We start from the raw sequence: 10,187 nt of genomic DNA, 5'->3' as shown, positions 1-10,187 counted from the left end.
CATTATAATCTGAATATGTGATTCACTATACGAAGTCTCACTAAGGGTAAACCATAACCTACCTGGACTGCCGAACCACAACACCAACAACTCACTCATTTGCCTTGCCCTTCCGCTGAAGCTCAGAACCAAAGTAGTCTAAGCATAATTGAATTCTATATTAGAAATCATGAAGAATGATACTAATATTGCTATGATTTCAATTAGGTCAATTCCAACCCTAGAATTTGGGGAAACGGGCCCACAAGGGCAAAACGGGAAATTCGCGGGCAAAATATCAAATTAAGTACTAGGCAATCATAATCCAACCATTAATTGCTGATTTAGCTCAATAATTAGCCTAGATTCTGATTTCATGCAAAACCCCCAAATTAGGTATAAACCCTAAATCTCCAAATCCGAAATTCAACGTAAAAAGTGGAAGATCCATGATTAATGAACCTAGATTAGTCAATATCTAACAAAACAACACCAATTTATTCATTAATAATCCTAGGAACAATGTTCTTCCAAACCCTCTTCCAACTCTTACCACCATAAGTTCATTAAGGGAAAAGGTAGAATCTAACATGATTATGGTTTAAAGGAAGAATGAAGAAATGAGTAGGAATTCCCTCCAAGATTTTCCTCCAAATATCCTTAAGAGCAGTTTCTTCAAGCTCAAATATCGAAATGGGTTAAAATGAGGGTCTAGGAATTTTTAACACTTCATTAATATTATTAACCGCCCGTCACCCGCTATTTGGACTGACTTGGCCGCTCAGCCGACGCCTCCTGTGAGGCCACATGGCCGCTTCAGTGGTAATGACTAAAAGTCATCGACCGCTCCGGCGGTGGCTACCGCTCCCGGCGGGATGCCGGTGCGCCAAAGCGAGCACCAGACACTAGAAACTTAACCCAAGTTTCATCTTTCAATCCGACTTTTCGACTAATTCCCGAGGCCATCTACTCCCATACCAAACACCTAGTCTCACATAAAAAACGCGCTACGAACACGCTTGTGGCCTCGGAATTCCCAACGGAGGTCCCATTGACCGAGTCAACCCCCGGTGCCTTAATTGCAAATATCCATCCCAAGTCCCAAAATGCAACAAAGTGCATTGGGAACCGAACGAAACACACACACAAGTTCTAAACGACCACCCGGACCTCTCGAAAAAAGGTTCGTTTGCCCAAAAGTCAACTTTGGGTCAACCATTTTTCACTTTAAACCTATATTTTCACAAAAGTTGCTCGAATCTGATCTAGATACCTCGGGAAGCGTTTCAACGGTCCCCTCGGGTCAAAAGTGATCTAATCGATGCTCGGGAATGGGCAAAAACGCCGAGGAGACTATAACTACTAAACGGATCGTTACAGAACATTATGAAAGACAATGACGATCAAGAACCTCAATTTGTCAAAGAATGTCGACGAAGATATGACTGGCAAAATGGCAAAAAACAGTTCAATCTGAATTAAACTCACATGCTAAACGGGAGGTTTTTTGGATCGATAGCCCTAACACCTAATGGTGTAAAAATAATTGGCCGTAAATGGGTTTTCATGAAAACGAAATGAGAGAAATGAAATTGTGAGATACAAGGCGCCTTGTTGCACAAGGATTCTTTCAAAGACCCAGTGTCGACTATGAAGAAACATATTCACCCGTTATGGATGTCATAACATTTCGATATCTCATCAGTTTAGTTGTGCATGAAAAGCTTGAAATACATCTTATGGATGTTGTTACAGCTTATCTTTATGGCTTACTTGATAATGAAATTTTTATGAAAAATCCCAGAAGGATTTAAAATGCCTGAAGCATTTGGTTCAAAGTCTTGGAAAATATATTCAATTAGATTATAAAGATCATTATACGGTTTAAAACAATCAGGATGTATGTGGTATAATCGCCTTAGTGAGTACTTGATAAATGAAGGTTATAGAGATGATGCCATTTGTACATGTGTTTTTATTAAGAAAACAACATCTAAATTTGTTATACTTGTTGTTTATGTTGATGACATAAATCTTTTTGGAACTCCAAAAGGGTGATTGAATTTTTAAAGAAAGAATTTGAGATGAAAGATCTTGGAAAGACAAACCTTTGTCATGATCTGCAAATTGAACAGACATGCTTTTTATCCATCAATCTGCCTATACTGAAATAGTTTTAAAATGATTTTACATGAACAACGTGCATCCTTTAAGTACTCTAATGGTTGTTCGCTCACTTGAAATAAGTAAAGATCCGTTCTGACCCCAAGAAGAAGATGAAGAGCTTCTTGGTCCTGAAGTACCACATCTTAGTGTCATTGATGCACTTATGTGTCTTGCTAACTCTATAAGACCTGCTATAACGTTTTCTGTTAATTTGCTCGCAAGATATAGCTCTTCTCCTACACAGAGACACTGGAACGAAATTAAGCATATCTTTGCGATATCTAAAGGATACTATTGATATGGGTATGTTTTATGCTAATAAAAATAGTGCAGATCTTGTTGGTTTTGTAGATGCAGGTTATTTGTCTGATCCACATAAAGCTTGATCTCAAACAGGCTATTTGTTTACATGTGGAGGTACCTCTATATTATGACGATCTACAAAGCAGTCTATTATTGCTACTTCTTCAAATCATGTTGAGATAATAGCTATTCATAAAATAAGTAGAGAATGTGTGTGATTGAGATCGGTGATACATCTCATCAGAGGAAGATGTGATCTGAAGTGTGATACTAAAATATCCAGTCTTATATGAAGACAATGTCGGATGCATAGCCTAATTAAAGGGAGGATTCATAAAAGGAGACAGAACAAAACACATTTTACCAAAGTTATTCTTCACACATGATCTCCAGAAGAATGGTGCTATTGATGTGCATCAAATTCGTCCAAGTGATAATCCTGCAGATTTGTTTGCTAAATCTATTCCGACCTCAACTATGGAGAAGATAGTATTCAAGATTGGAATGCGAAGACTTCGACATCTGAATTGTGGTCTTCATCAGGGGGAGTAAAATACGCGTTGTACTCTTTTTCGCTTAACCAAGGTTTTGTCTCATTGGGTTTTCCTGGCAAGATTTTTAATGAGGCAGCTTGTAATGCGTATTACTAGATGTGTACTCTTTTTCCTTCACTTGAATTTTTTTCCCACTGGGTTTGTCCTAGTAAGATTTTAACGAGGCGCATATCTATTAATGATATCCAAGGGGGAGTGTATAAATACACCGTATTGTGACAATGTACATTTAAATGCACAATTTTTTGGATAAGATTACAATCAAGCAGGTAACTTGCAAGTAGCTCAAATAGATAGCTTCAAGTAGCTCAAACAGAAATTTGCCGAAATTTTCCGAAAGCTTATAACAACTTTTTTTTCTCTATAAATAGAAAGTCAATTCAATTCAAAGTCAATAATATATTAGTCTATCTCTATACACTTGTCTCTGGTGTATTTACTTTATAGTTATATTTTTATAACACTTGTATATATTTTGTAATCTCATACTTAAATTATGTTGTTGTTCATATTACCCTTGAATTATAATATTTCATATTTAAAACTCTCCTGAACCGAACACAACTGATGAGTATATAAGTCATGCGCCATACACGTGTCAACTTAGGTGACGTGTCATTTTCTCTAGAATTAAAGTCCCCCTTACTTGGTACCATTTGCAACTTAAATATCTAAATAATTGAGTGCTAAAATAGTCACTCAAGCCAAAAAAATTATAAAGTAAAATCACTTTGTTTTGTTTTGTATCAATTAAATCACCCAACTTATGTGTTATGTCATAGAAAATCATTATTTTCGGATTGTCAAGTAAAATATTGACATTTTAAATTCTAATATTATTGTTATATATAAAAGCATACAGTGTATTTGAAATTTTAAAAAAAATGTAAAGCCTCCTAATTTATAATACTTTATATTGGACTAATTATGTGTCTAATGTTGTAATCCAAGTTATCCCTATAAGTGTGTAAAGCCCGGTTATTTTGAAATTCCTTAAAGTCCATATTTTTTTAATGGTAAATATGAGTTTAGAATATATAATTTAATACATAGCGACATGTTTGACCTTCCACGACATCTAAATTTGAGTTTAGACGAGAAGTTGAAGTTGTAAAGATCATTTATTACAACGATTACTTGGAGTCTCAAATTAATCATTTATCGAAAGAATTTGAAGAAAATAAGCTACTGCTTGGTCAAGTGGCATGGAAACAAGCAATATCTATTGCCTCAGTTTATTTGTGTGCAACGAAAATGAAAAAGGAATGTAATTCATGAGTTTAGTCAAAACCAATCTATATCTATACATAATATAAAGTTAGGCATAGACAAGGTGATGTGACATCTCTCTATAGCCAGCATTTGCATTTCTCTTTTTTCTCCTTTTTTTGGCATTTTTTTCAATTTTTATTGCATTTTTTTTTTATTCATTTCTTCTATTAACTTGTAGATTAAATGCCTCTCTACAATAAATGTAGCACTCAAGCCCATGTAATCTTTGCATTAATCTGAATCAGCCCACGATCACGTTACTCTTTATCATCCGTTTAAAACTTTTCTTTCACAATAATAAATTCAAAAAACTATTAAATAACCTATAAATGGGTACTTTACTTTCAGTTTTTTCTTAACTTTGATTACATATCAACCAATTTGTCCTTCTCTTTTACGGCTGGTGAGTACTTCTTTTGGACTCTCTTTTTCTGTTTTTTTTTTTTATTTTTTTTTATTTTTATTTTTTATTTTTATTTTTTATTTTTTAAATTCCAAAACAATATATTGTTATATTTTATATGTAGCTGTGATTGTGTTGCAGATAGGAAATAGGTGAGTAATGGATTGCAATATTCCCCTATTTTTTTATTTTTTTTTAGTGATTTTACGATATTATTGTTTTGGCAGGATTAATATGATCTCTATTTGTTTAATTCTCTTATTCTTTCTATTTTGATTTCTAATGGGTATGGATTTTTTGAGTAGAAAACAGGTTTTTTTGGGTACTAAAGTTTATGATATCAAATGTTTTTAATTTCTTTTTTAAATAATTTGTACTTCTCATTCCTCTATCCTATATTTTTATAGATAGTGTAAGCATGCTTTTGTTGCTTAGCTATTACCTGCTAAGACTAAAAAATACATAGACAATAGTAAGTAAATTACAATTAGTTTTATCAAATAGTTTTACATCTTTTCAATGAACAGAAATAAGTAAATGGTAAACTTCTCAACTGTCAAAAAGATTCTCAATGAAATTGAAGCTGGAAAATTCCTTTCTATTTTGAGTTCTCTCTCCTTTTCTGACGATATCTTATGTTGAATTTATAGGAAAATGTCATAAAAGAAATGAATAATTTTTTTAGGTTTTAAGAAATGTTAGTATAATTTCGATGATTTTGAGGATGGAAAAGAGCAGCTTTACGATAGAGTTGTTGGTTATAAAGAATATGATGTTTCAGTGAGAAAGAAGAAGAAGAAGAAGAAGAAAAGATAAATACTCTTTCTTAAAATGAATGGGTGAGGAAGCAAGAAGGAAAGAAGATGAGAAAAGAAAAGGGGAAAGAAAGGTAAAACAAAAAAGATACGGCAAAATTAATCAAAGAGATTTCTATTTTGAGTTCTCTCTTCTTTTTTGATGATATCTTCTGTTGAATTTCTAAGAAAATGTTATAAAAGAAATGAACATTTTTTTTAGATTTTAAGAAATTTTAATATAATTTCGATGATTTTGAGGATGGAAAAGAACAACTTTACGGTAGAGTTATTGGTTATAAAGAATATGACATTCAGTGAGAAAAAAAGAAGAAGTAAATACTCTTTCTTAAAATGAATAGGCGAGAAGCAAGAAGGAAAGAAGATGAGAAAAGAAAAGGGGAAAGAAAGGTAAAACGAAAAAAATACGGCAAAATTAGTCGAACAGATTTCATTTGTGTGTTTCTCCCCTTCCCTTATTACTTTTGCAGTAGAGATTGCTGTTGAGATTTTTTTTTTTTAAATAAAGAATTAAAATGTAACTCTTGAAAGTTAGAGAAGAGGGGTTAGATAGTTAATTAATATATTAGATGTACAAAGAAAAACTATGTTTAAAATATATACGCATATAGATGTAAAGAGATAAAAACCCGTAAAAAAATGAACAAAGGAAAAATATTTTCAAACAATGTTTCACCTTATAGTTTGTATTGTTATATAAAATATAAGTATTTCGGAAAGATTAAAATCAACAATTATTAAAATATTAAAGAAAAAGAATAAAATGAAGTGACAATAATAAAATGCTTTAGAACATAAAACCTAAATCCGTTTGAATTTGAGGATTAAAAAAGATTTTAAAAGTTTTATTATTTAGATATTTAATAAATTCAATAAAAGTTTTATAATCGCGCGCGAACCGACTCACTAGTTAAGAATGTGAGGGGGTTTGGTATTACATATGAACCTCTTTTTTAAGGAGTCCAAGGTTCTTATCCCGATCCGACGTGGAAATACAATTCCATTCATCGTCACTCTCAACCCCCAAACCCCCCATGACAAGATTTGGATTTTTTGCTATCCGATTTGGAGCGTGCACATTCATAGACCCTCGGTATTTCATCACCCCTCGACGCGGTCACGGAGCCCATATTTGATGGATCTGGCTCTAGTACCATGTTAAATATTGATCAGGACTAACTCACACTCCAAAAATTAGCTCAAAAAGAGAAGAATTGTCCAAGCCATATAAGGAGTTAAATATTCTTATCACGGTTTGGTGTGGGATTCCATTTCTTTCATCCATCTCTTGCCTGAAGGGAAGGAAATGAAACAACATCTCTATTTCGTTAGTTTCGCTAGTTCGCAGCAGAGAACTCAAGGTAAACTTGAGATATGTATTTAACCCGAGTTCTTATAAATCAAAAATTAATTAGCAGTAATATTTACTTGAACTGTAACTTTTAAATTATAAAATTAGAATTTTATATACACACATATTATTGTAATTAAACTCAATATTATAAGTCATGGAATCTAAATTAGAATTTAAAATGTCAACAAGGATTTCCAGCGAATCTTAGTTCGCAGTCCAGCAATTGTGATTTTTTAAGATATAATATATAAGTTGAGCGACTTTATTGATACAAAATAAAGATGACTTTACTCCATAATTTATTTAACTTGAGTGATAATTTATCAAATTTACTCAACGAAAAGTTGTAACTGAAGTTGGTTAATGTATAAGAAACTTACCAGGCCTTTATGTACTATGGGTTCGTAGTCAAATATTATCTTAGAAATAATATGGCAATTTGTAGATCCCTGCTACTTATGAGAAGTTTAAATAACATTTTTAACTTTTTATTTGAGACGAAAAGAATTTAAAATCAAGAACATTCTTGAACTGAAATTGTTATTTACTAATAGATGAGTAATTTGCACACACACACACATATATATATGTAATCGGTAGAGAAGGTATGGCATAGGTGTAAAACCAACATACTCGTTCATCGTTCTAAATATGATCCACTTGTAATATTTTCTGTAGTTCGTACTCTTAAATTGGAAATTGATTAATATATTCTAATATTGTGGGGCTGCCACATATCTATATTCTATATATAATTAAAAAGAGGATAGTTTGCCTTAAGATTTTGACAAGTGTCAACGTAAGATAATGACACGTGGTAGTTTCAGGACAAAGAATAGTTAATTAGTTAATAATTAATTATTTTCTTTTAATCTACACTTAAATTTAAATCTAAAAAAAATTAATGAAAAGGAGGTAGTTTTTTCCTTCATAAAAGGGAAGTTATATTATATATAGTAGTGCATGCTGCACGATTTCACACTTCCACAAACTCCTATTTTTTCTCTTAAATAATTCTCCATATTTTCACTTCCTAAACATTAGGAAAAATAAACTTCCTAAAAGTACCAAGAACCATGTACCTACTGTATTTTATTTTTCATTTTTTTAATATCTATATTATCTGTATACGCCTATCTTATCTATTATGTAAATAAATTAAATTTGAACTAAAAGATAAGAATATTTGAATTGAAACTGAAACCTTATCAATGTGAATTGGCTTATAGTTATAGATATTATTGTTTTTAAATTTAAGAGCAAAGGATAAAGCTATGCAATGACATTTAATTTGGAAGATTTTTTTTTTTTTTTTTTTTTTTTAATTTTGTATTTAATCAAATCAAAATCCTAACCGGTTGAGGATTTTAAATTTGACATTGATCACAACTTCACTCATGGGATTATAGTTTTACTGCTTATAAAGACAAAATCAGAAAGGAAAAAAAAAAAACTAATCTAAACAGCCCACATTTGCCCATTTGCACCACGTCCCCATTTTCCTTTGCACGATCACACACATACATGCACAACCTACATCATTCTCGACACACAAATTTATAGAGCAACACACATGCGCAACGGACATGCAAAACAGACAAATGTAAATTGTTTTTTTTCATTTGTTGCTTTTTTCGCTTCTGCTTGTTTTTATTTAACCTATGTTTAAAAATCAAGCTTTTGTAGAGCTGTTTACTATTTCAAAATCTCTAATTTGTTGTTGATTTATGTTGTAGAAATCAAGAAGACTTCTTTAAGAGGTGATTTGCCGACATAGCTGTAGAAATGGAGAAATAAGATCATTATGGAAGAAAGAGATGTGGAAGATTAGAGCAAGAAATTGAAAGCGGTAAGCCTACAAGGCTACGACACCTACACATAAAGGCAACAAAATTTTTAATAATTTACTCTGATTTCTACTATCAAACTGACCTATTCTTTCTTTTTTACAGGAAAGTTTATAGTTTTCTTGCCACCTTTGAAGGTGATTTAGGTTTTGGAGCGAGAATAAAAATATGCAAGCTTGATCAGTGCGTGAGTGAATTTTTTATTTCTCTACACGAAGAAGTCAAGTAGATCAGGTTAAACTTCTAAATTTTTATATATAGGTTTTTTTTTGCAATATTATTATTTTTCCAAAGTCTTTTGATGTATGAAATGTTTGCAACATAAAAATTTCCCCTCTTGGATCATGACATTTTTTCATTGCAATGAGTTATTACTTATTTCATCAAGTCTTTAATTCAAAATCTTGATACGATATTAACATGACAACTTGGATTACCTATATTTTAGCCTATTAAAATGATAATCATAAGACTAAGAATAAATTTTAAAATTAATGAAATCTTATAAGACTAAGAGTATTTAAAAAATACTAAAAATTTACGATATGATATTTAAAATTAAATAAATAAAAATAACTTAACATGTGTTTATTATATATATGGTTTAAAAACAAATAAAATCAATTGGCATGGGTACGAAAAGAACTTAAGGTAAGTTTGTGTTACACACTTAATATTTTAAAACATAAATAATTTTAAGCATGGAAAAAATTTATCGAAAAGCAAGGTAAACTATGTGGTTAAAAAGTTGTTAACCATTGTAGATAAATAAATGGGGTTTAAATATTGATTTTTGTTGTTCACGTTGTTAGATGCACGATGAATTAATGGAACACTTATTTGTTCAATGGAATTTACAAAGAGGGTATGGCTAGACTAATGGAATGGCTTCACAAACAGGATGTAAGAGCTGCGAATTGGGAGCAGTATTTGCAATGTTATCCATAAGTTCTGTTTGGATTGAGAAAAACCTTAGAATTTTGAAAAGAGGAGTAAAATTCAAAATGTATAGCAAAAGAGATAGTTTATGTTTGTTATGTTCGAGCCTTACCAGGCATAAGAACCCAAATGCAAAGACTTAGGTTCCAGGTGAGAAGTTATGATATGAGGTTTTCTGATCTTTTTTTGATGCTCTATTTTAGATAGCTGGCTTGGATGGCCTTGCTACATGGATTTGTAGCTATTTCATCGGTGATTAATACAAAGTCTTAGTTATAATATTTTAAATATATATATTGATATTATATTATAGGCAAGAATATTAGGTTCCATAATAAGCTAACAATAATCTGTCCATATTTATGTAAAAAACATAAATAAACATATAATTTCTTAATCATAATGTATTTTTATTTGTTTTGAATCATGTTCTATATACGTTCGAGTTTTTTGTATCAAAAACTATACATGCTCAGACTTACATGTGGACAGAATTAGAAAGAACTTAGGACAATATATTCATGGGATTTTTATTATCTCTGTCCATTCTTTTTT

Source organism: Lycium ferocissimum, chromosome 8 (assembly GCF_029784015.1).
Source record: "Lycium ferocissimum isolate CSIRO_LF1 chromosome 8, AGI_CSIRO_Lferr_CH_V1, whole genome shotgun sequence".
Lineage (NCBI taxonomy): Eukaryota > Viridiplantae > Streptophyta > Magnoliopsida > Solanales > Solanaceae > Lycium > Lycium ferocissimum.
This window is presented reverse-complemented; position numbering follows the sequence as displayed.